Below are 26,317 nucleotides of genomic sequence, written 5' to 3'. Positions count from 1 at the left end.
CCCTGGCCTGAGGAGGCCTCTTGTGTAGACTTATGGGTTATTGTGTTTTCTCAGCCTGCTGACAGGCCTGAGCCTGAACTACTATTGCCCCACCCTGCCTAAGGGCCTGGGCTTATATATACTGTTCCCCTGTGCTCAGCCCCGCTGAAGGGCCAGAACGTAGACTGTGTGTGTTGCCACACCCTGCCTAAGGGCCTGGGCTTATATATACGGTTACGTTGTCGCTCAGCCCCGCTGAAGGGCCTGGACATAGACTGTGTGTGTTGCCCCGCCCTGCCTAAGGGCCTGGGCTTATATATACTGTTCCCCTGTGCTCAGCCCCGCTGAAGGGCCAGAACGTAGACTGTGTGTGTTGCCCCGCCCTGCCTAAGGGCCTGGGCCACTTGATAACTGTTGTGGGTTCACTCCGCCCCGCAGCAAGGGATGGGGCCCGAGTCGACGGAGCGCGGTGGGCTGGTGTGGCTCCCCTCCGCCCGCAAGGAGGGTTGAGCCCCAGCGCCGCTGTACTACAGTTTGTGTTATAATCCTGTTTGTGGTATTTCTCCAATGGCATGCCGCATTGTTTCCCTCCTTTATTAAAAGGATTTTGCTACACTCAGACTCCGTGCTTGCGAGAGGGGAAGTATTGCCTCCTAGAAACGCCCGGGGGGGTGTGGTATGTAAGTGTCCCAGGTCAGTGGGTGGGGGCTCGAGCTGGTTATGTATTGTGTTATTGAAACGGAACCCCTGGATACTGAACCCGGCCCTTGTTGCTGCCAACTCAGAGGGGCAGAAGGGTTACACACACGCTCCCAGTTCCAGGTAGGCAGACAGAGCTTCAGAGTCTCAATGCAGGGATGAGACGATGGTGTAGAGAGGAGGGGTTTACATTCATTAGGAACTGGGGAAACTTTTGGGATGGGCGGGAGCCTATACAGTAGAGATAGGCTCCACTTAAACCAAAGTGGAACCAGATTGCTGGCATTAAACATTAAAAAGGTTGTAGAGCAGTTTTTAAACTAGGAGATGGGGGAAAGCCGATTGCTGCAGAGGAACATGTGGATCGGACACAGACTTTTCTTAGGGGAGAATCTAATGACAGAGAATCTCCAGGTTATAGTCAGGAGCAAAGGATGGAAGAGGATAATGTAAGGGCCAGATCAGTTGATAAACAGTCACATCAAAAAGAATCTGACACATCAGAAAAGGGCAGACAAATAAACAGGGACAAGTTTTTAAAGTGCTTGTACACAAATGCTGGAAGTCTAAATAATAAGATGGGTGAACTAGAGTGCCTTGTGGTAAATAGGAGGATATTGATATAATCGGCATCACAGAAACCCGGTGGACTGAAAGCAATCAATGGGACACAATCATTCTGGGGTACAAAATAAATTGGAAGGACAGAAGAGGTCATGGGTGGTGGGGAGATGGCACTATATGTGAAAGAAAATGTAGAATCAAATGAAGTAAAAATCTTAAGTCAATCCGCATGTTCCATAGACTCTCTATGGATAGAAATTTCATGCTTTAATAAGAATATAACATTAAGGATCTATTTTCGACACCTGACCAGGACAGTGATAGTGATGATGAAATGCTAAGGGAAATTAGAGAGGCTATCAAAATTAAGAACTCAGTAATAGCGGGGGATTTCAATTATCCCCATATTGACTGGGAACATTTCACTTCAGGACGAAATGCAGAGATAAAATTTCTCAATACTTTAAATGACTGCTTCATGAAGCAGCTGGTACGGGAACCCACAAGGGGAGAGGCAACTCTAGGTTTAATCCTGAGTGGAGTGCAGGAGCTGGTCCAAGAGGTAACTATAACAGGACCGCTTGGAAATAGTGACCATAATACAATAGCATTCAACATCTCTGTGGTGGGAAGAACATCTCAACAGCCTAACACTGTGGCATTTAATTTCAAAAGTGGGAACTATGCAAAAATGAGGGGGTTAGTTAAACAGAAGTTAAAAGGTACAGTGACTAAAGTGAAATCCCTGCAAGCTGCATGGGCACTTTTTAAAGACACCATAATAGAGGCCCAACTTCAATGTATACCCTAAATTAAAAAACACAGTAAAAGAACTAAAAAAGAGCCACCGTGGCTTAACTACCATGTAAAAGAAGCAGTGAGCGATAAAAGCCTTCCTTTAAAAAGTGGAAGTCGAATCCTAGTGAGGCAAATAGAAAGGAGCATAAACACTGCCAAATTAAGTGCAAGAGTGTAATAAGAAAAGCCTAAGGAATTTGAAGAGTGGCTAGCCAAAAATTCCAAACGTAATAACAAAATGTTTTTTAAGTACATCAGAAGCAGGAAACCTGCTAAACAACCAGTGGGGCCCCTGGATGATCGAGATACAAAAGGAGCGCTTAAAGACGATAAAGTCATTGCGGAGAAACTAAATGAATTCTTTGCTTCAGTCTTCACTGCTGAGGATGTTAGGGAGATTCCCAAACCAGAGCCGGCTTTTGTAGGTGACAAATCTGAGGAATTGTCACAGATTGAAGTGTCACTGGAGGAGGTTTTGGAATTAATTGATAAACTCAACATTAACAAGCCATATGGCGTTCACCCAAGAGTTCTGAAAGAACTCAAATGTGAAGTTGCAGAACTATTAACTAAAGTTTGTAACCTGTCCTTTAAATGGTCTTCTGTACCCAATGACTGGAAGTTAGCTAATGTAACACCAATATTTAAAAAGGGCTCTAAAGGTGATCCCGGCAATTACAGACTGGTAAGTCTAACGTCGGTACCGGGCAAATTAGTCGAAACAATAGTTAAGAATAAAATTGTCAGACACATAGAAAAACATAAACTGAGCAATAGTCAACATGGTTTCTGTAAAAGGAAATCGTGTCTTACTAATCTATTAGAGTTCTTTGAAGGAGTCAACAAACATGTGGACAAGGGGATCCAGTGGACATAGTGTGCTTAGATTTCCAGAAAGCCTTTGACAAGGTCCCTCACTAAAGGCTCTTACATAAATTAAACTGTCACGGGATAAAATAGAAGGTCCTTTCATGGATTGAGAACTAGTTAAAAGACAGGGAACAAACAGTAGGCATTAATGGTAAATTCTCAGAATGGAGAGGGATACCTAGTGGTGTTCCCCAAGCGTCAGTCCTAGGACCAAACCTATTCAATTTATTCATCAGTGATCTGGACAAGGGGTAAACAGTGAGGTGACAAAGTTTGCAGATGATACTAAACTGCTCAAGATAGTTAAGAGAAAGCAGACTTTGAAAAAAGGAGACTAAGCGGGAATCTGATAGAGGTATATAAAATCATGAGTGATGAAGAGAAAGTAAATAAGGGAAAGTTATTTACTTGTTCCCATAATACAAGAACTAGGGGTCACCAAAAGAAATTAATAGGCAGCACGTTTAAAACAAAAAAGGAAGTTCTTCTTCACGCAGTGCACAGTCAACTTGTGGAACTTCTTAACTGAGGAGGTTGTGAAGGCTAGGACTATAACAGCGTTTAAAAGAGAACTGGATAAATTCATGGTGGTTAAGTCCATAAATAGCTATTAGCCAGGATGGGTAGGAATGGTGTCCCTAGCCTCTGTTTGTCAGAGGATGGAGATGGATGGCAGGAGAGAGATCACCTGATCATTGCCTGTTAGGTTCACTCCCTCTGGGGCCCCTGGCATTGGTCACTGTCGGTAGACAGGATACTGGGCTAGATGGATCTTTGGTCTGACCCGGTACGGCCATTCTTATGTTCTTATGGGGCGGGAAGTTGCTTCGAGCCCTGCGGTTCAGGGAGCCGGGAAGGTTGGAGCCTGGGGAGGAGGCAGCTGCGTGCTCGGATGCTGCCCATCGCCTCTGTCCCCTGCAGATTGCTGCTGGACCCTCCGGGAGGGGCAGTGGCAGTGGGGGCATCTGAGTTCGCAGGCACCTCCTCCGTGGGCTCCTACTTTCCTGGCTCCCACTGCTGTCCAGCCCATGCACCCCTGGCCGGGTGCAATCCCCTGCACAGGAGCAGACGAAGCTTTGGGTAGGGGGGAGCTGAAAGTTGCTTCGGGCCCTGTGGTTCAGAGCTGGGAAAGTTGGAGCCTGGGGAGGAGGCAGCTGCGCGCTCAGATGCTGCCCACCGCCTCTGTCCCCCGCAGATCGCCAGAGCCCGGCGTTGGCTTCTATCCTGGGAACAGCAGCATGAGGCGGCGCAGGACTAGGAGGGATGCTGCTGTGGACCATGGCCACCAAGCAGAGTGGGGTTCCTGGGAAATGTTCCTGAGCATCACCATCTGGCTGGCTTGGCAGGAAACCTTCGCTGCTCTGACCTGAACCTGGGAGTTGTAAATTGCAGCCCCTGGGGATCCCCTTCCTCACATGTTGTACAGGCTAAGCCTCCACTACTCAAAAAAAAAAAAAAGCCCTAGACTTTCTAATTGTATTTCCCTGTATGGATTAATCTGGGATTTCGATGAGAAAACAACCTATTTAAAAAGTTACAAGATTAAATACTTGATATTTGCATTAACCTAACTTTCAAAAATATGCCCCAACTCTTTTTATTTGCAGTGTTTAAATCAAGAAAACAATTCCAGTTGCAATGATGTAACCTGCTCTTTAAACTGTTCAGAAAGCCACAGCATACCAAGAAATTAATGTAGCTAACATTTAAAAAAGTAATTCAACTGATTATAAAACACAGCCACAAAACTAAGAAAATCATGCCAAGACAGTTGGTTTCACACTTCCCAGATAAGGAAGTGATCAGTAAAGTATTATGCATAAGCAGAGTCAATGTCAAATAGAAACAGAAGTTTCAGTAATATTAGCTTAAAGACAAACGTTACAATATGAAATCACATGGGAGGGGCCGATTTTATAAAGAACATTTCAAAAAAGCACTTTTCATCAGTTGTTGGAAAGTTGTCAGGTCATTTTTAAGTAGAGATATCAAAGATCTGCAAATCTGTTATTGAACTTATTACTATGAATACTTGAAAAGGAGCAAGGTGATGGGGTTTAGCTATAGGGACACATGATTTTTATACAATCCTTTGTACTGTCACATTATTTAAAAGAGATAAAGTGGGTGAGGTGATGTCTTTTTTTGGACCAACATCAGTTAGTGAGAGAGGCAAGTTTTTGAGCTACAGAGTTCTTCAGGTCTGAAAAAGTACTAACAGCATCCCAGCTAAACACTAGATCTAACAGATAGTTTAGCACAGGAGTTAACACATATTCAAGGGGACCATTCAAGGTGAAGTAGCACATTAACTCCCTTGTAATCCCAGGACAAAAGGGGAGATTAGTGGGTTGCAAATTGTTGTAATTAACCATAAATCCAGTATCTTTATGAAGATCATGATTTTTAATGTCTAGCTCAGGGGCAGGCAACCTATGGCACATGTGCCAAAGGCGGCACGTGAGCTGATTTTCAGTGGCACACTCACTACGCGGGTCCTGGCCACCAGTCCGGGAGGGCTCTGCATTTTAGATGAAGCTTCTTAAAAATTTTTAAAACCTTTATTTACTTTACATACAATAATAGTTTTATTATAGACTTATAGAAAGAGACCTTCTAAAAATGTTAAAATGTATTACTGGCATGCGAAACCTTAAATTAGAGTGAATAAATGAAGACTCGACACACCACTTCTGAAAAGTTGCCAACCACTGGTCTGGCTAATTCAAGCTCCCAGGCTCATCTTTTGAAAAGTGTTTTGCAGGTTTCCTTTGAGGATGAGGACTGATAGGTCAGATATCGAGTCATTTTGTGGGCTGTGGGGACTCAACTCATGAGCTCTGAATGTTTGAAGTTGGCAATACTGAATATTACATCATGTCACCAAAGAAATTTAAGTTAAGGTTTCTCAAACTTTTTCACAGGCCGCATCTTAATACAGTTATTGTTTCATGGGCCAAATCCTCCCTCTCTGTATTAATTCTAATGAACGATGCCACATTATGCAGTATTCATTTTTGAAAGTTTATAATAAGCGATGCTCCAGGGGGGAGAGAAGGTGGGGGGGAGCGCAAGGTGGAAGTTTCGCCTATTGCGCAAACTATCCTTGCACCAGCCCTGGGTCCAGCCCAATAGTGTTGGTGCCCAAACCTGATGACACCACAAATTTCTGCAATGACTCCCATTGACTAAATGAGATATCGCAGTTTGATGCCTACTCTATACCCCACAAAGATGAAATAGTGGACCATCTGGGGAATGCTCGGTACTTAGCGACCCTAAACTTGACAAAGGGGTACTAGCAGAAGATGCAAAGGCGAAGATGGTGTCCTCTACACCAGAGGGTCTTTTCCAGTACACGGTCCTTCCTTTTGGACTATATGGGGCCCCAGCTACCTTTCAACGCCTCATGAACAAGTTACTAGGCCCCACCCCCATGCCAGCTGTGCTGCGGCTTACTTTGATGACTTGTTGATTCATACCCCAGACTGGAAAACCCACTTGAAGAAGGTGGGGATGGTCCTTGATACCTTCTGGCGCACTGGCCTTACGGCAAACCCTGTTAAGTGTGTTGTGGGGTTCACGGAGGCCAAATATCTTGGCTACACGGAAGGAAAAGATCTGGTAAAACCCCAACTGAACAAGTTAGAGGCCATCCAAAATTGGCCATGACCAAGTGGAAGTCAGGGTTCTTAGCCTCAAGCTTTAGGAAAAGAGGGAGTTGTTTTAAGATGGAATGAAAAGAAACAGAATTAAACGTTCCCTAGACAAGTAAAAACAGACACCACTGGGATTCACTTTTTCATATAACTGTAAACTGTGCAGGGTTAAATTCCTGACGGAGGATTCATTAAGGAGCTTTACTTCTCTTGAGGAAGGTTTCTCTGTTAAAACAAAACATCGTTTTCAAGACATCTTTACTTTAGTAAACATGTTACATTAAAATATATTGCAGTTACATGGCTCTGTTTAGCATTATTAAAAGTGAGTCGGTGTCATGTGGACAGATACAATATTTCTATTACATTGCACATATTCAGCATTGGAATGAACTTTTGTTATCTGGACAATATGACTTGGGTCTTTATCTCCACCGTGATCACAGATGCACAGTGATAAGACAACTCTCACCTTTTCATGCTCTCTGTATGTGTATCTATGCATCTGAAGAAATGGGCTGTAGCCCATGGAAAGCTTATGCACAAATAAATTTGTTAGTCTCTAAGGTGCCACAAGAACTCCTGTTCTTTCTGCGGATACAGACTAACTGATGTGCACTTTTGAAAATATTGCCTCAATGCTGTATTGGAGTAGTTCTACTGAAATGTATTTACAACAGAATTTATAAGAGGTAGTAGCTACAGAGAAATCATAAGCAAACGGGATCAAATCCTTTCCTCCTTGCATAGGCACCCAAGTCTTGATATAAAGAGCAATAACTGTGGGGCGGCAGGGGGAAAGAATGACAAGCACAGCTACGGAGCAGCCATAGAAGTGCAGCCATCTACAAGCAGACTGCATGGACTATGCAGGAGAAGGATTATGACGAAGATAGGCAGCAGTGCGCTATGAAAGCAAAGGAATTGAGGCAGTGTGGGCTGGTTTGTGGAAGCCAGAGTGCCACCTCTTGCCAGGCAGAGGGTACGTCTTCACTACCCGCCGTATCGGCGGGTAGGAATCGATTGCTCGGGGATCGATATATTGCGTCTCATCTAGATGCGATATATCGATCCCCGAATGCGCTTATATCGATTCTGTAACTCCATCAACCCGAACGGAGTTGCGAAAGCGACAGGGGGCGCCTTGGACATCGATCCCGCGCCGTGAGGACGGTGAGTAATTCGATCTTAGATACTTCGACTTCAACTACATTATTCATGTAGCTGAAGTTGCGTATCTAAGATCGATTTTCCCCCGTAGTGTAGACCAGCCCAGAGTGTTGCACCAAAGTTTGCTTGGGCCGATGGGGTGGTCATTCAGTTCCTCTGAGTCTTGCTGAGGTGTGTGGGTTTTCTCTTTATTCTTGGTGGAGTCAGGTGATCCTGGTGCCCAGGGAGGTCTGGAACTTCCCCCCAGTCACTCATAGGGCTTGTAGGGGAACCTAGGCCTGCCCACGTTACTGAGTTCCAGCTCAGGGGCTTTAAGCCACACAGGCAGAATCAGGACTCAACGACTCCTGGCTGGGATGAGTTAGGTCGTGTTGGTCCTGCTTTGAGCTTCGGGTTGGACTCGATGACTTCCTGAAGTCTCTTCCAATCCTAATCTTCTATGACTTCTGTCATACCTTGAATTACTTCCTATTTTCCCTGGTTTCTGTATGCTTTTCAGCCTATTGGTCCAGTTGTCCCTTCTCAGAGTGATGTCCTTGTGCAGCTTCTCAGTAGCCTCCTGGCAGGAGTCCTCTACTCCAGCCTATTCATTCCTGAGGCAGATGCCCTGGAGCTCTGCTTCCCAGCTCTTCTATTGTCCCAGCTGCTGTGAGGCCCAGCTCAGTCCCACCGGAGCTTCTGCGGAGAGGAGCCCCTCCGCTGGCCTGGCCCTGCCCAGCCAGAGCACATCACAGTCGCCCGAGGGATGGCGTGAGGGTGGGCTGGCTGTAGTCGGGGGAGTCATTGTCAGACGAAGGAGGGGAAAAGCTGGTGGAGGGGAGCACTGAATAAACAATCTGAGTCTTTCCACCCGCTGAACAACTGGCGGCCAGCCTGGCCCTTCGCCTCACCAAGGAGTTGGATGGATTAGGTGGGGAAGACACCCAGCATGCCTCAGCCTAACCATGGCTTTCCAGTGTTTGATCCAAAGCCCTGAAAAGGGCATTAGCGCAGCAAGGGAAGAGGCTGGCTCATTCCAGCCATTTTAAGAGCATTACAGCTCCATAAGGGATCTGTTTGGATCCAGGACAATGGAGGACTTCAGTTGTGGAAACATTAAATGAATCATTATGTACCAACTCTGGCTTTTGGTCCAGGTACAAACTTCTGCATGTGGACACTTCCCCTGCTACTTGTAAAGAGTCAATACAGTGAGCAGGAAATTTTCCCAGTACAAATCTTCCAGGCATGGGCATTTGTCTCAGTCACATGCATGACTGAATACATTTAACAAAGAGCCCAGCTCCCTTTTCCCCAAATGTATGAGAAGTAAAAGGTGCTTCCTCCCAATGGACAAAGGGTTATAACAGATGATTGGTGTTGAATATGGCTTGTCTTTAGCGGGACTGCCTGTTTTGTAGGGAAGCAGTGTGGTTTACCGTCCTAATCCATTGTTTCATCATACTTGATATTATTGCTCATATTATTAGGATAACATCCCTGCATCAAGCTTCCCAGGCTCAACAGCCAGGACGACTTGGACTGCAATCAAGCCCTGGCTAATGGAATAGTTGGACCCTTTGGTTGCTGTTAATGTCAGGGGCCTGTGACCAGTGTTCCCTCTAATTTTTTATGTCCATGTGCGGAATATATTTTATGTGCACCAATATGGAAGTGATGTGTGGTGGGCATGGAGCCAAGGAATTTGGGGGTGGGGTCAGGGCTGAGGCAGAGAGTTGGAGTGCAGAGGGGGGTCCTTTGTCTGGGGGTTTGGGTCCCGGAAGTTGAGCCTGGGAAGCCTGATGCAAGGGAAGGAACTTCGGATAAGTGTGTAATCGTATTTCCCATTACAGTGATGTGCTGATGACGCCTCCAACTTAACAGGACACAGCTATTAATTTTTAATTAATTTAGTCATACTAGAAGAGGTTGCAGTACAACAAAGAGAGGTGAAGTTGTCATCTGCTTTTTATTCCCAGTTGACTGAGGCAGCGAGACCATATGGAACAGTTTCATTATGTAAACAGCGATGTCTCTTGACTTCTTCTGAGAGATCTGAATGATACTCTCATGGAGTTACTCTGAGATCTTTTTCTGAACGTTTCTTGGGATGGTGCATTTTTTCTTCAAATATGGTAGGACACCGTCCCACACCAGTCTACAGGAGTTAGATATCGGCTAAAATCACCACAACCTGTGGAAAAGGGTGCCAGTGGTCAGTGCCATGGCACAATAGTAATTGTTTCATGAAACTGAACAATCCCCTCCCCATTTCCCTCATCTTTGTTGGGCCATATTCACCAGAGTTGGTACTGTGAGCGCTGCCATGAAGAAGCACTCTGAAGTTTAGTGTAAAATTTGTAAAACTGTGTAAAAGCATGTTTAGTGTAAAACTTTGGTTCAGCAAGGAAAGGGAGTTCTGAATCTGAACTTTCACTTTGACTATCTAAATTTATTTTCATATAAGATTTCCTGAACTATTGTATCAAATTATTTACTAAAATTCAATATGATTGTAAACCATAATCAAATGCAATATTAAACCATTTGCTTCCCTTCTCCCATTAACATAGAACTTAATCAAGGAATGGCTCTCCTTTGTTTGCTATTGAACTAAATAGTGCATCACAATAATAAATAGTGTCCAAAGTCCGACTGCCTGGCCCATGCCCAGGGCTCTGCTCTGGGCGAGGGCACTGGGCATACGGGACAGTGGGCGGTTTTTTTGGTGGGGAGGGAGGGCTATGGCTCTCATCCTGCAGCCCACAATGATAAACAAGTTGAAAACTGTTCTGGGGAAATGTTTTCAAAAGCATCTAAGGGTCAGATTTTCAAAGATATTCATGCACCGAAAGGTGACGACAGGTGCTTTGTGAGACTTTCAAAATTGCCCTGGTGCCCAGGTCCGCTTCTGAAAAACCTACTTGAGGCTAGCTTCACAAAGAGCAAGACTCACTAGCCAGCACCCTGGAAAGAATTCTCTCTACTAACTCAGATCCCATCCCATCTAACATCCCACCACAGTCCACTGGGCATACTTACCTGCTGATAATCAAAGATTAATTGCCAAAATTAGGCTATCCCATCAAACCATCCCCTCCATAAACTTATCAAGCTTAGTCTTAAAGCCAGATATGTCTTTTGCCCCCACTACTCCCCTTGGAAGGCTGTTCCAGAACATCACTCCTCTAATGGTTAGACACCTTCGTCTAATTTCAAGTCTAAACTTCTTAGTATCCAGTTTATATCCATTTATTCTTGTGTCCACATTGGTACTAAGTTTAAATAATTCCTCTCTCTCCCTAATATTTATCCCTCTGATATATTTATAAACAGCAATCATATCTCCCGTCAGCCTTCTTTTGGTTAGGCTAAACAAGTCAGGCGCTTTCAGTTTCCTTTCATAAGACAGGTCTTCCATTCCTCAGATCAGCCTAGTAGCCCTTTTCTGTATCTGTTCCAGTCTGAATTCATCTTCTTAAACATGGGAGACCAGAATTGCACACAATAGTCCAAATGTTCTCACCAGTACCTTGTATAATGGTCCCAACACCTCCTTATCTTTACTGGAAATACCACACCTAATCCATCTTTTTAACAGCCATATAACATTGGCAGCTCATAGAAATCCTGTGATCAACCAATACTCCAAGGTCCTTCTTCTTCTCTGTTACTTCCAACAGATGTGTCCCCAGTTAATAACTAAAATTCTTGTTATTAATCCCTAAATGCATGACCTTGAACTTTTCACTATTACATTTCACCCTATTACTATTACTCCAGTTTGCAAGGTCATCCAGATCCTCTTGTATGCTAAATCAAATTAATAGGCAGCAGGTTTAAAACAAACTATAGGAAGTACTTCTTCACAAAAAGATAAGCTGTGTAACTCATTGAAAAGGGATGTTGCGAAGGGAAAATATATAACTGGGTTAAAAAAAATGTAAATTCATGGAGACTAGGTCTATCAAAGAATATTAGTCAGAATGATTAGAGATACAATGCCATGCTCTGAGTGTGACTCAACCTCCAACTACCAGATATTGGGACTGGATGACAGACGATGGATTACTCAAATTTCCCTGTTCTGTTGCATGTATGAGCTTGAATTAGTTTTTTTTTTTTTTAAATTGCATGTTTTTTTCCTCCGAAAAATTAGTTTATGAAAACTATCTTTTAATCCCATCCTACCACCACCACACCGATATTGATTTGGCTTTGTGTAGAATTTTTTTCCTTATGAGGTTAAAAATATGGTAAAACTTACCAGAGATGAAAAATTCACAGGGGACTATTGATTTGAACTGCATGAGTATTAAAGAACTAAAGTGTGATTCTGCTGGTTATTTTTTGTACAATATCAATGGAAGTGATTACTGATTTGTATCAACTGAATGGTGTGTCGTTGAAAATAGCGGTGTTAGGGGAAGGGCCACAGTTCTGCAGTAGGGAATGAAACTAAATCTCCTGGGACTTGATCATAAGAATTAGGTCTCCTCTGTTGATCATCTGAGTTAATGAGTATTATAAACTTCCTCGTGTGATTACCGGCAGCTTTCTGACAGACACGACCTGACCGGGGGGCGGGGAGGGGTTACAGTTGCCAGCCAGTTGGCATGTATCTTGGCTAAAATGTTACATATTCAGATGGAGACTGCCCACATTCTAAAGTGATGCCTAATAAGCAGCCAATTTATTAGATAAAACTTGGGTAACACTTGGACTATGAGTAAAATTTTCAAAAGTGGTTTAGTGAATTAGAAGCCTGAATGCCATTGATAGACAATGGACTGCAGGCACATAGTGCCTGATTTGTAAAGGTATTTTGATACATGTAGAAGCAGACATGTGTCTATGGCTAGAGTCTCAAAGAAACAAAGGTATAGCTACACTGCAATTAAAACCCATGACTGGCTCACGCCAGCTGACTCGGGTTCACAGGGCTTGGACTAATGGGGGTGTGTGGTGAGGCGGAGTGGCCTCTCCCTGAGCCAGAATGGCTCTAAATCCGGGTGAGCAGAGTCAGTCTGTGCTCATGTCTCCCAATGGGTCTTTGGGCTGAACAGGAAGTGTAAAGGGTGAGTCCTGGAGCTCAGTTAGAGGGCAGTGGCTGAAGGAGACAGATGCCCCCTCTACCACGCCCAAACTGCGAGACTGCAGCAGACTCCCATGGAGCTGAAGACTGGCCACAGATGATGGAGCAGCCAGGTGACCAAGGCACTGAGGAGTTGCTGGGATTGCCACTAGCATTTGACCCTGAAAAACCAAAGGACCCCCTCCAAATCATTAATGAAGATATTAAACACAACCGGCCCTAGGACTGACCCTTGGGGCACTCCACTTGAAACCGGCTGCCAACTAGACATGGAGCTGTTGATCACTACCCGTTGAGCCCGACAATCTAGCCAGCTTTCTATCCACCTTATAGTCCAATCATCCAGCCCATACTTGCCAACTTGCTGGCAAAAATACTGTGGGAGACGGTATCAAAAGCTTTGCTAAAGCCAAGGAATAACACATCCACTGCTTTCCCCTCATCCACCGACCCAGTTATTGCCTCATAGAAGGCAGTTAGGTTAGTCAAGCATGACTTGCCCTTGGTGAATCCATGCTGACTCTTCCTGATCACTTTTCTCTCCTCTAAGTGCTTCAAAATTGATGCCTTGAGGACCTGCTCCATGATTTTTCCAGGCACTGAGGTGAGGCTGACTGGCCTGTAGCTCCCCAGATCCTCCTCCTTCCCTTTTTTAAAGATGGGCACTACATTAGCCTTTTTCCAGTCATCCGGGACCTCCCCCGTTCACCATGAGTTTTCAAAGATAATGGCCAAAGGCTCTGCAATCACATCCACCAACTCCTTTAGCACCCTCGGATGCAGCGCATCCGGCCCCATGGACTTGCGCTCGTCCAGCTTTTATAAATAGTCTTGAACCACTTCTTTCTCCACAGAGGGCTGGTCACCTCTTCCCCATGCTGTGCTGCCCAATGCAGCAGTCTGGGAGCTGACTTTGTTTGTGAAAACCGAGGTAAAAAAAATCATTGAGAACATTAGCTTTTTCCATATCCTCTGTCACTGGGTTGCCTCCCTCATTCAGTAAGGGGTCCACACTGTCCTTGACCTTCTTCTTGTAACATGCCTGAATAAACCGTTCTTGTTACTCTTAATATCTCTTGATAGCTGCAACTCCAAGTGTGATTTGGCCTTCCTGATTTCACTCCTGCATGCCTGAGCAATATTTTTATACTCCACCCTGGTCATTTGTCCAATCTTCCACTTCTTCTAAGCTTTGTTTTTGTGTTTAAGATCAGCATGGATTTCACTGTTAAGCCAAGCTGGTCGCCTGCTATATTCTTTCTATGCATCAGGTGTTACGTGCCTGGATGCTCTGCAAGGACGAGGCCCACACACACAGGTGAGTTAATTGGCTTTAATGAAGGTTAAGTGACACACCCGCAACGGGGACTCCAAGCGTTGCTGCCACTGGCTTGGGGAGTCCAACGCCCGAACAGCTCGGTCAGGTGCGAAGTCCAACGCGCAAGCCCCAGCCCATAGCAATAATAGCATTATGCTAATATCATGCAAAGCAGCCTCTACATATGCAATGGAGGACTTTCCAACAGCAATGGCCGCCTCCCCTGGCCTCGGGCCAGGGACTTTCTGCAGTTCCCCAAAACACCGGGGCTTCCCACACAGGGCAGTTTTAACCGGTTAGAAGCAGCAGCTGCTAGCAACTTGTGTCCGCTAATAACCTCTCCTTAAGAAAGCGCAGGCCCTAGCTAGACCGTAACAATATCTTCCGGGGTCCCCTACAATCGGGATTGTTTTTTTTCCTGCAGCCTCAATAATGATTCTTTAAAATATAGCCAGCTCTACTGTACTCCTTTCTCCCTGATATTATTATCCCATGCAGAGATCCCGCCCATCAGTTTCCTGAGGGAGTCAAAGTCTGCTTTTCTGAAGTCCAGGGTCTGTATTCTGCTGCTCTCCTTTCTTCCTTGTGTCAGGATCCTGAACTCGACCATCTCATGGTCACTGCCTCCCAGGTTCCCATCCACTTTTGCTTCCCCTACTAATTCTTCCCAGTTTGTGAGCAGCAGATCAAGAAAAGCTCTGCCCCAGTTGGTTCCTCCAGCATTTGTACCAGGAAATTTGTCCCCGACACTTTCCAAAACTTCCTGGATTTTCTGTGCACCGCTGTATTGCTCACCCAGCAGATATGAGCTTGATTAAAGTCTCCCATGAGAACCAGAACCAACTTCTGCTAGTTGCAGAAAGAAAGCCTTGTCCACCTCATTCCCTGGTCTGGTGGTCTATAGCAGACTCCCGCCACGACATCACCCTTGTTGCTCACACTTCTAAACGTAATCCAGATACTCTCAGGTTTTTCTGCAGTTTCATACCGGAGCTCTGAGCAGTCATACTGCTCTCTTATACACAGTGCAACTCCCTGACCTTTTCTGCCCTGCCTGAACAGTTTATGTAAAAGCAGCAAAGAAACCTGTGGCACCTTATAGACTAACAGATGTTTTGGAGCATTAGCTTTCGTGGGCGAATACCCACTTCGTCAGATGCATCCGACGAAGTGGGTATTCACCCATGAAAGCGCATGCTCCAAAAACGTCTGTTAGTCTATAAGGTGCCACAGGATTCTTTGCTGCTTTTACAGATCCAGACTAACACAGCTACCCCTCTGATACCTGAACAGTTTATATCCATCCATGACAGTACTCCAGTCATGTGACTTATTTCACCAAGTCTCTGTTATTCCAATCACGTTCCTTGACTGTGCCAGGACTTCCAGGTCTCCCTGCTTGTTTCCCAGCCTTTTTGTATAGGCACTTAAGATAACTCGCCCTTCCCATCAGGTGGTGGGGAACTTCAACTGGGGGGGGCAATAGGTGTTCATTCACCTAACCCCCCGGGGGGGGGGGTCCTACCTGGTCAGTGTACTTAAAGCTCACCTACTGGATTGAGCCCCATCCATGAACTATAACAAAAGAGGGAAAGGTGGGGAAACCCCTCCTGCATAGCTTTTAACGCAGGTGTTATCATACTCACCTCACATGGAGGATGTAGAGAAACAGGAAAGGATCCAGAGGCAAGCAACAAAGATGATCACGGGGTGGAATGCAAGTCATACAAGCAAAGGCTGAAGTGACTGTGTATGTTTAGTTTGGAAGAGGTGATTAAGGAGGGATATGATATTTGAAAAGTTCCCATAAAAAATGGAGAAAAGTTGTTCTCTTTTGCCATATAGGACAGGACAAGCAGCAATGGGTTCAAACTACAGCATAGCAGATTTAGATTAAATCTCAGGATAAACTACCTATTTGTAAGAAGAGTAGGACACTGGGAAGGTCATTGAGGCTCCTTCACTGGAGGTATTCAAAAAGAGGCTGGATAGCCATCTAGTTTTCAGACAAAACAAATGTTGCATCTGGGCAGGGGTAGATTAGATGACTCGTGTGGTCTCTTCTAATGCTATGGTTCTATGAGATCCAACTTACTCTCAGCTTTCCTGGTGTATGAATCTTTCACTAGGTACGTGGACAGGTGAAAGGAGCTGTTCAGTTCTACCGTGAGTAGCTGCAAAATGACAGTGGAGTGCGCCTTTGGAAGGCTGAAAGCCAGATGGCGTTTCCTCATGATGACATGAAAGATTTTTGTGCAGGGGGTTGGAATAGATGACCTCCTGAGGTCCCTTCCAACCCTGATATTCTATTATTCTATCTTTCTAATGGGTGGGAGCAGCAATGCAGAGACTTTCAGAGTGCTATGAACATGTTCAGAAAAGTTGAACATAAACAGGGCAAACTTAAAACCAGTGGAATATAAACCACAGTGCAAGCTTTATGGAACATAGTGCAGATGAGCAATGCATGCATAAAGTATAAAGTACACATTTGTGCTCGTCTGCTCACGGAGCTGGGTGAGTGGAAATGCAGAACAAATTTATTGTATTGGTTCAGATCTCCACAGCAATAATGATAACATATTGTTTCTTCCTGTATTTTGGAACATCATTTGTCTCGTTCCAGTTTGGGATGAGCTTGGAGACTGTAAGGAGGTGGAGGTATTCCACCTTATTACTCCTCTGAACAGGCACACTGTACCAAGCCGGGACTGGTGGTGGGTTTATGGTTGGTTTGCGGGTGGGGGCGGGGAGGGGCGGGGAGGGGCCTCAGGGGACATGGTAATAGTTGTATGTGCACCTCTGCAGGTTGGCCTTTATTTTGGAGGCTAAGAGTCAGAGAAGGGTTATGTTAAAAAAAAATTACGCCGGGCAGATCAGAAAGATAGGCAGTGATGCTGCCCCCCAGTCCTGCAACACCTCTGCAAGGCTCATTCTGGCAACTAACAATCACCTATTCAGGCAGCACTGCTTTGCCTTACCATGTCTGTGCCAAAATAGAGCACTAGCTTCACTTTAGTTCCTCTTTTATAACAGCTGCAAATCAGCACGAAGTGCTCTGCAAAATAGGTAGATTTCTGCAGTAACTGATCTGAGCCCAAGGAGTTAAAAATGCAAATAGTCTGCTTAAAAGTGCCTTCGAATTGCCATGTATTTTGAAATATCTCACTCTGAGAAAGGTTTAGCATGAAAAGCTAAGGTACATGAAAGCTCAGAGCATTGCTCAACTGGGAAGACGCAAACTACTTTTGATATTGTACGTGAGCGCATCACAATGTGATTGACTTGTAACCGCTATGGCGTTGGCAGCTTGAGAATGTGCATGTGTGGTCGAGTGAGGCGTGGTGGATGATTGGGAGTGTTTTTCTATCTCAGAGCTTAAATCCCACCATCACAGATGCCACTTTGAGCACATGGGGTGGCGGCGGTTGTCAGGGAGGGAAGGGGATGGGCTTGGGCGAATGGATGTAGGATTTGCTAAGTCAGAGAAATAAACTGTAGCGCTTAAATTCTCTGGCAAGGATGCCATTATGTCACACTGGGTGTGGATGAGATAAAAGCCAATATGGCTCTTCGCGCACATCTGACCCAAATGACAGTGGCCATCCGGTTTCCAGAGGCATAGGTGCTAGAACTAAGGGTACCGGGGTTGTTGTCACACCACCTGGATTGAAATTGCTTCCATTATATACACGCTTTACAGTTTGGTTCAGTGGCTCCTAGCACCCCACGATACAAATTGTTCCAGCGACCCTGCCCAGAAGAGCGGTTGTTTAACACCCCTTATGGTTGTATTATAGTAGAGCACTTACTACCATCCGGCCATGCTCTCTGCTCCAGCAGTGTCAAGCTGGCCATCCATCTCTGGTCTTTTCCTTGGGGTCTGACTGAGCCGCTTGTCTGGGGAAGAGATCCTGGCTTTCCAGGGAACCCTCCTCCTTATCAGGGTCCTAGATTGGGTCCAGGTCTCTTCGGTGCCTTAGGTGCTGTTCACAGAATACTGGGGTTTGGTGGTCAAAAGTCTAATCTGGCTAATGCGCCTGGACACTGGGGAAGGTGCTGAGAGTGTGGCTGGAGGATTTAGTTCTGTGTTTGTTTCTATAATTCTTCCACAGCTCCTTTCCATTGTTTGTGACACTGGAACTTGTCTCCAGAGTCCCCCTCTCCTTTCACTAGATGCTCATATGTCTTGGCACTCTGGTGGCTGCTGTTAAAGCAGGACTTGTCCATCTCCTATCCCAGGTCTCAGGGAAATCAATGGTCTCTGCACAGCACCACGTGGAAGCACTGTATCACTACTGTACTAGAGAGACGGGCTTACGACTCCCGAGTGTGTGATTGCAAATGGGGCACACCTGGCTGTATACCAGTATCTAAATGGGGAGGTGATATCCAGTCACCCTGATCCCAGCACAGTTGCAGTAAACAAACACATCCAACAATGCATGCTGGGAGAGCAATAGGAGGACTATATTAATCCAAAATGCAAGTACAGCCACCTGACACTTTTTGTACATAAACTCATCCCAAGAAGGCCTTAAGCCATGTTCAAAGTGGGTTAGCCAACCTTGGAAAATTTCCATAGACTATGAAAAAAGAGTTGCACTGTATGGCCACGGGACATTTTAAACGAAGTCCCTGAGACAAGAATGGGACAAAACATCCCCGTGCTAAGTCTCATTGAAAGTGAAAGGGGCTATTGAGCCTAAATAATTTATGGCCTTTTGAAAATGTTACCTGTTAGCTCCTGCCAAAGAGGATCTGACTGTCACAAGAGGGTAAGGAGAGGCAGGAACTAGCTGCTTGGCCAATGTTAGCCAATAGGGGGCAGCGCAGGTTTAGATTTGCAACAGCAAAAGCTTTTTGGAGTGGTTTAAAAATCATCAGGACAGTAGAGCTGGAATGTGTGAATTCTGGAGAAACCTCAGTGCCCTGAAATCTCGTGCCAGGAACAAACATGCCTCCCTGACCAGAATGTTTATTCCGGGCCTTAGACCTCCTGGCAACATTTCCAGCTAAAACAATGTGCTTCCATGAACCATTTTGATTTTGACGAAACCGCATTTTTTTAATGGAAGAAAGTTTTGTTGAGACGTTTTTGACCAGTGCTGGTGATAAGAAACTATTAGCAAGGGATGGGGTAAATGTCTATCCCTGGGTGGCTTTACATCCAGGTTGATGTCTCTTGCTGCAGCAGACATTCCAGATAGATGCAGGATTCCTTGTGTAGGGGTCCCCTGTGCCTTAATCCCCCAAACTGCTTTTCCTAACTGGGTAAGCTAGGACATTAAATTCTCCTTACATGTTCACATTCTCTGAGCTCAGCCCTGGCTGGGCCACGCATGTGCCCTGACAGACCTGAGAGCGGGGGCTCTGCTCCCAGATCAGCCTCCCTCCCCCGGCGCTACGTCCACTGCCCTTCCCCGTCCCAGGGGAGCCCCTGCAGTCAGACCCTGAGCCAGGGCGCTCCGGAGCCACCCATCCCCGGGACCGCTCTGGCACCCCGTGTAGGCCCTTTGCTGCTTCTCTCCGGGCCTCCTGCTCTGTCCTGCAGCAGCTGCCAGGGGAGCGCCGGGGCTGGCAGATGAGCAGGCGGAAGGCTGGTCTCTGAGCTGCTTGGCCCGGCGGCTCCCTTCCAGCCTAGCAGCCGCTCCTCTGGTCCCGCAGAGCCAGCCGCTGCCCAGAGGCAGCCCAGCCCGGTGTCTGCAAAGGCCGGTGAGAGGGTCCCTCTCGGGGACCTCACCGGGGAGGGGCTGGGGGGAGCTGCTTAAGCTCTCGGCGCCGCACCTCTTGTGTCACGCTGCAGCCCGACGCTCTGCTCCAGCCTCTCCCCTTCCGCCCAGCTTCAGAGCCCGGGTCGTCCCCGCAGCTGGTACCGGCCGCGATTTGCAGCTTCTCCCTCTCGGTCCCCGCCTACAAGTTGCACTGGCCGCTTCCTCAGCCACCCCGCCGGGGGCCGCAAACACCTGGGGTACGTGCAGGGCCGGCGCAACCACTAGGCAAACTAGGCGGTGGCCTAGGGCGCAAGTGGCTGGGGGCGCCAAAAAGCGGTGAGCCCCAGCTATGAAGGAGCCGTCGCAGCGCAGGGCGGGCAGCAGCCCCGTAAAGGTGGCAGCGCCACTAGCAGGGAGCAGCCATGTTCCTGCAGGCTGCAGCAGATGCATGCGGGCGGCAGCCCCTATGCGGACCCCCCCCCCCCCGCTCCTCCTTTGCTGCGCTCAGGCTCTGCGGCTCCCGGGCATGTGAGCCGCCGCTGCCGCCTGGGTGCAGAGCCCTGAGCCTGCTCCTGGGAGCCGCAGAGCCCGAGTGTGGCGAGGGGGGAGCTGGGGGCGTGCACGGGGGCTGCCGCCCACATGCATCCGCTGCAGGAGCCCCCCGGGGGCACCAGGCTGCAGTCCGGCCAGGCACAGCCCCCGGGCCCCCCCTTACCGCGCTCAGATTCTGCGGCTCCCCCCGTGTGAGCTGCCGCCACCACTGCCCCTGCTGGAGGGCTCTGGCGATCTGCGGGCGACAGAGCCGGCGGGCGGCATCCGAGAGTGCAGCCGCCTCCTCCCCGGGCTCCAGCTTTCCCGGCTCCCGCAGCTCTCCAGCCCATGCGCCCCCGGCCAGGCGCTTCCCCAGTGCAGCAGCAGCCGGAGCTGAGGGGGGGTGGGGGGGGCGGGGAATTGCTTCGGGCCTCGCGGTTCAGGGAGCCGGGAAGGTTGGAGCCCGGGGAGGAGGCGGCTGCGCGCTCAGATGCCGTCCGCCGCCTCTGTCCCCCGCAGATCGCCGGAGCCCGGCGTTGGCTCCTGCCCTGGGAGCAGCAGCGGGAGGCGGCGCAGGACTAGGAGGGATCCTGCTGGACTGTGGCCACCAAGGCCCAAAAAATTGCCATTTCTGGACTGCACTAATTTCTCAATATTTCCTCAAAAAGCAAGATTGTTTGTTGATAGATGCTCAAGAACACGACACCAATGCTGCCTCTCTGACTCCAGCAATTTTTGGCATCAAGAGTTGTCTGATTTTATTAACCTCACATCATGTGTGCATATTTTCAATGTGGTGCGCCTTTTCATGTTGCGGTAATGTGTTACTAAGATTTTCCAATCATGGTTGCTGTCTTAAAATTGAAAGTGTTGAAAATCTTGCGTGGGAAACAAAATACAGCATCTTTACATTTAGCGTACACAAGCCACCATCTGTCCACAATTCCACAATTGGAAAGCCTTTTGTAGTAACTGTAAGTTTCCCGGGCCTTTCTCAAGTATAATGGCACATAATTAATTGTTTTAAAACTGCAACCATGTGGTAATGTCATTTATATCCCATGCTGGTACAGTTTCAACTGTTGTAATATCTTGTGTCTGCGTCGGTTTCAAATAAGTGTTCTCTGTGTGTTCCATTTCTTGGGCTTCAGCTGCATAAAAATTTTCTTCGACAGTTATGTGATGATCTTGATCAACTTAATTGTTTTAATGAGGTACAAATTTAGTATAGAATCCTTCTGTGCTTGTATATTTAATCATATTTCATCTTTCGGTTTTCTTTTTTGTGACCTGGAAAGTTTTATTCGATACGCCATAATTTAGAAGGGTATTTTTTTAATGAAATAAGTGTTTAAATTATTGTCAGTTTATCAGAAATATTATTTAAAATAACTAATAAAGGATAGTCCTGAGACTGTGACCTTGAGCTGCTGTGAAGACACATCGCAAGGCTCTTCACCCATGAGTTGGAAACCCATGTCATTTTTACGAAGTCACCTTTAGTTTTAAATGTAGGCATCAGGCTTACTGTTACTTTCAACATTATACCAACATTATATTGTAAATAGATCAATGGCATTATCCAGTTAAATAAGCTGGGTTTTCAAGCAGAAGGAAAATAGCACCCTAGTTTTATTCCTAGTTAAAGAACAAAGTGGCCAAAGTGAAATCAGCACCGAATCATCTCATCTAGTTTAAGGGAGGCCAGAAATGTATGCCTTATTTTTGTTTGGAATGAATTAAGCAATAGCAACACATTTTGGACATTGCCAGAAATGCATACTAAAGCACTGCCTCTTAAGGTCCATCAAAAATGGACATTTTCACAGCTCTAGCATGATCTGCACAGATTCTTTGCAAGGAAGTCCCTGGATTTTTTAACATATTCACCATGCATTTACTTTATGAAAGTCGGACGAAAACATAAGATATTGGCTGTCCAATCTCTGTGCTGGCAAAAACTATATTGACTCACTGAGGGAAAGAAAAAAAAAACAAAAAACCCAAGAGACTCTTAGATATGTAGTCACTCTATACACTAGTTAGGAGATGAGCATTTTGTTGGAGATCTCTGTTTAGCAGTAACATGGCTCTAGGAAAGCCGGCCGACATTTTTTGTTTTGCTGATGAAAACTGACTGATTCCCTGCCCCAAACTAAAATTCTCACAAATAATTGCCAACAACGTACTTTTCACTTTTTGGCTAAGTTATTGATTTTTTTATGTATTTAAATTGGATTTAGAACTGTTAGCAAGCATTTTTGACAAACCAAGTTATTAAATGACAATCTAAATGGCAACAGAGTACTGTTTTCATGCTTGGCTTACCCTCAGACCGCTGGTCCAACAGCTGCAGTAAAGGAGGAGATAGGTGGAAAGCTGCAGGACACCAAAATCCACTTCTTGGGGTGCAGAGTGGCAACAATAGCAGCAAACCCTCAGGTCAGATCACACAGCACCGGGCACCGCTGCCAGCACTATGGACCAGGGTGAAGTTAGCACATCTAATTCAGGGACAACGCATCAGCAGGGCCACAGCAGCTCATCCTGCCCCACGCGGCTCCCCCCGGATGATCTGGATCGCTGCCAGCCCAGACGAGAGATGTTCTCCCCAGGTAGGGTGAGCAGATGTCCTGATACTATACGGAGAGTACTGATATTTGGGGCTTTGTCTTAGAAAGGCGCCAGACAGCAAGTGTGAAAAATGGGGAAGGGGCTGGGGGTGATATGAGCCTATCTAAGAAAAAGACCCAAAAATTGGGACTGTCCCTATAAAATTGGGATATCTGGTCACCCTAACCGCAGCTGAGCATTCCAATCCAGCCCCTGTTGCTTGGGCTGGCTGGTGAGGAAGCAGTACCCCCACCTCAGCTCACCCCACTCAAAACCTGCCGGAGGGGAGGGGGGAATGGAGGAGTGCTCCGCAGGGTGGGAGGGGAAAGGGAGGTGCTCCGTGGGAGAATGCACATTATGGTAAGCAACAAAGGCTCAAGCCAGGGAGTCACACTCACAGGTGAGTTCCTTCCCCATCCCTTCCCAGAGACCACCAGCAGCCAACACCCTCTCTCAGAAAGTGCTGCACGCAACACATTCGGCTCACTCTGAGATCCCGCCCTGCTCTTTCCTGCTTCCTGTGCATATGGATAAGGATGGTCCTAAGCAAGACCCACACAGTATGCTTAGTCTGTGAGCAAGCAGAGCTTGCGCTAAAGTGAAAGGCGAGAATTCTAATCCAACTCTTTCCCAGCTTGCTGTGACCATGTCACAACCTTTGTTTATGTTGACAAGGTTTTATGGGTGGGGCAGTAACTAGCATTCAGCCATTAGATGACAGAGAATCTACACTGATAACTGTCATGCCTCCGGATAGAGCTACCGCTGCTCGTGGAGGTGGAGTAACTACACCGATGAGCTCCTTCTCCCGTCGATTTAGAGCATCTTTATTAAAGCGCTATCACGGAGGCAGCATTTTAAAAATAGACTTGCCCAAAGACATATTAGGCAGAGCTGAGAAAAGTGCCCCATCTCTGAGGGATTGTCTACATTTGAAGGGCCATCCATAAGCTTTATGAGGTCCTATGCAGTATTATTAAACTGGTGTCCCTATGCCTAATGGCAGCCAAGGCTCGCAGCCCTGGGCCGGGGGCGGGGGCACAGAAAGGAGCCCTCAGCCACTCCTTTGCTGCTCTTCCGGGAAGCCAGTGACAGATAGCCTGCCTCTTCGGGCTTCCCTGGGGTCAGGAAGCCAGGGACTTTCAACCAGCTGCCCGGAGTGGAGCAGATCAAAGGGGACAGAGTCCTTGCCTACTGCTCAGCTAGCTCAGCTGCTCTGCAGCAGAGAAAGGGAGGGCTCAGACCAGGGTGAAGGTTGGTATCTGCTGTAGGTGGGCAGGGGTGGGAGCGGAATCCTGTTCACCCCCTCCCCAGCCCTGCTGTGCTTTCAGTTTACCCCAGCACCACTCTCCAGGGACCAACCCTAGGTCCTGCCCCACTGTGCTCATCCTGTCCTTGGCCCCTACTTTGCTCCAGCTGGGGACCAATCTGCCCCACATGCCTTGCTCCGCTCTTGACACAGGCCCCTTCATTAGGGGGAGGGATAACTCAGTGGTTTGAGCATTGACCTGCTAAACCCTGGGTTGTGCATTCAATCCTTCACGGGGGTCATTTAGGGAACTGGGGTAAAAAAATCTGTCTGGAGGTTGGTCCTGCTTTGAGCAGGAGGTTGTACTAGATGATCTCCTGGGGGCCCTTCCAACCCTAATATTCTATGATTCCCAGGGGAGGGGGCAAAAAGATGTTTGCTGCAGGTCCCAGAAAAGGTCAATCCGGCCCTGACTGTGTCCCTCCTCTCTATCCTCCCTCTCCGGATCACCGCCTTCCAGACAAATCCCTGAACAAGCAAATGATATTTTAAAAAAACACTCTTCTGCAATTTTTTTCTAAAGAAAACAGAGCATGTTTTCCAATGCATGCTAGATGGTGAAGACTGGTCTTGCAGACACTGTGTAATTAAAAGGATATAAAAATGTCAGGGTACGTCTTCACTACCTGCCGTATTGGTGGGTAGCAATCGATTGCTCGGGGATTGATATATCGTGTCTCATCTAGACGCGATATATCGATCCCCGAATGCGCTTATATCGATTCCGTAACTCCACCAACCTGAACGGAGTTGCAGAATCGACAGGGGGAGCTGCGGACATCGATCCCGCGCCATGAGGACGGTGAGTAATTCGATCTTAGATACTTCGACTTCAGCTACGTTATTCACGTAGCTGAAGTTGCGTATCTAAGATCAATTTCCCCCTTAGTGTAGACCAGCCCAGGTCCTCACGGCACGGGAACGATGGCCATTGCTCCCCAGTTGACTCCGCTTCCGTCTCTTTCCCTGGTGGAGTTCCAGACTCAACGGGAGTGCGTTCAGGGATGAGTCTACAAATCGATTGCCGATAGACTAATTGCTACCCGCTGGTAGGACCTGTAGAAAATTGTTAAAGGAAGAAAAGGGACTCACAAAGAAATCTTCAGCCAGCAGAGTTAAGGCTACTAGGAAGGATTTTTTTTTTTTAAACTTATTAGGAACAAAAAGAATCCTGACAATGATATTCACCAAGTACAAAATGAAAATGGCAGAATTAGCAATAATAATGCAGAAAAGACTGTGGTGTTCAATAACTATTTCTGTCTGTTTTGGGAAAAAACAAATTATGTCATCTCATCACTGATGAGAACAACAATATTTCTACTGCACTAGTATGTCAGGAGGTTGTTAAACAGCAGTTAACTAATTTAGATATTGTATAGTCATCAAGTCCTGTTAATTTACATCCAAAAAATTTAAAAGAGTTCTCAGAAAACATCACTGAGCCATTAATGTTGATTTTCAATACCTCTTGGAACACTGGGTGAGTGTTACAATATTTGACCGGAGTAAACCGGATGATAGAAATAATTAATTATAGTCCTGTCAGGCTGACATTGAGCCTGCACAAATAATAGAGCGGGCTGATCCTGGAATGGATTAAGAGAGAGGCATATAACTAATGACAATTAACATGGATTCATGGAAAATGATCCTGTCAAACTAAATTGCTCTCTTTTGTTTCATGAGATTACAATTTTGGTTTCTAAATGTAATGGTGTTGATATAATATACTTAGATGTCTGTAAGGTGTTTGACTTAGCGCATAAAATTTTGATTAGAAAACTAGAATAAAATAAAATTCACATGGAACAAACTTAACGGATTAAAAAATAGCTTACTGAAAAGTCTGAAACTGTAATTGGATTAATTGAAGAAGAATGAGAATGATTAAAGGATTAGAAACTTTCCTTATAGTCAGCATGGCTGCCCTTTCTCTCAGGGCTGAGTGGCCAGATAACATGGGCCACTACCCAGGGAAGTAATAGCAAGGATAGGGGGACCCAGGCCCAGGGCCCT

The 26,317-nt window shown here is 46.5% G+C and overlaps 1 protein-coding gene across 1 annotated transcript in view; it reads left to right on the top strand.

Annotated features, from left to right (window-relative positions):
* Window positions 1-26,317, top strand: part of PTAFR (platelet activating factor receptor) — a 566,600-nt gene that overhangs the window by 248,359 nt on the left and 291,924 nt on the right. The gene's annotated exons all lie outside the window — the stretch shown is intronic.

Source organism: Gopherus flavomarginatus, chromosome 22 (genome assembly GCF_025201925.1).
Source record: "Gopherus flavomarginatus isolate rGopFla2 chromosome 22, rGopFla2.mat.asm, whole genome shotgun sequence".
NCBI lineage: Eukaryota > Metazoa > Chordata > Testudines > Testudinidae > Gopherus > Gopherus flavomarginatus.
The sequence above is the reverse complement of the archived record's forward strand: the minus strand, read 5'-3'. Positions and strand labels throughout refer to the sequence as shown.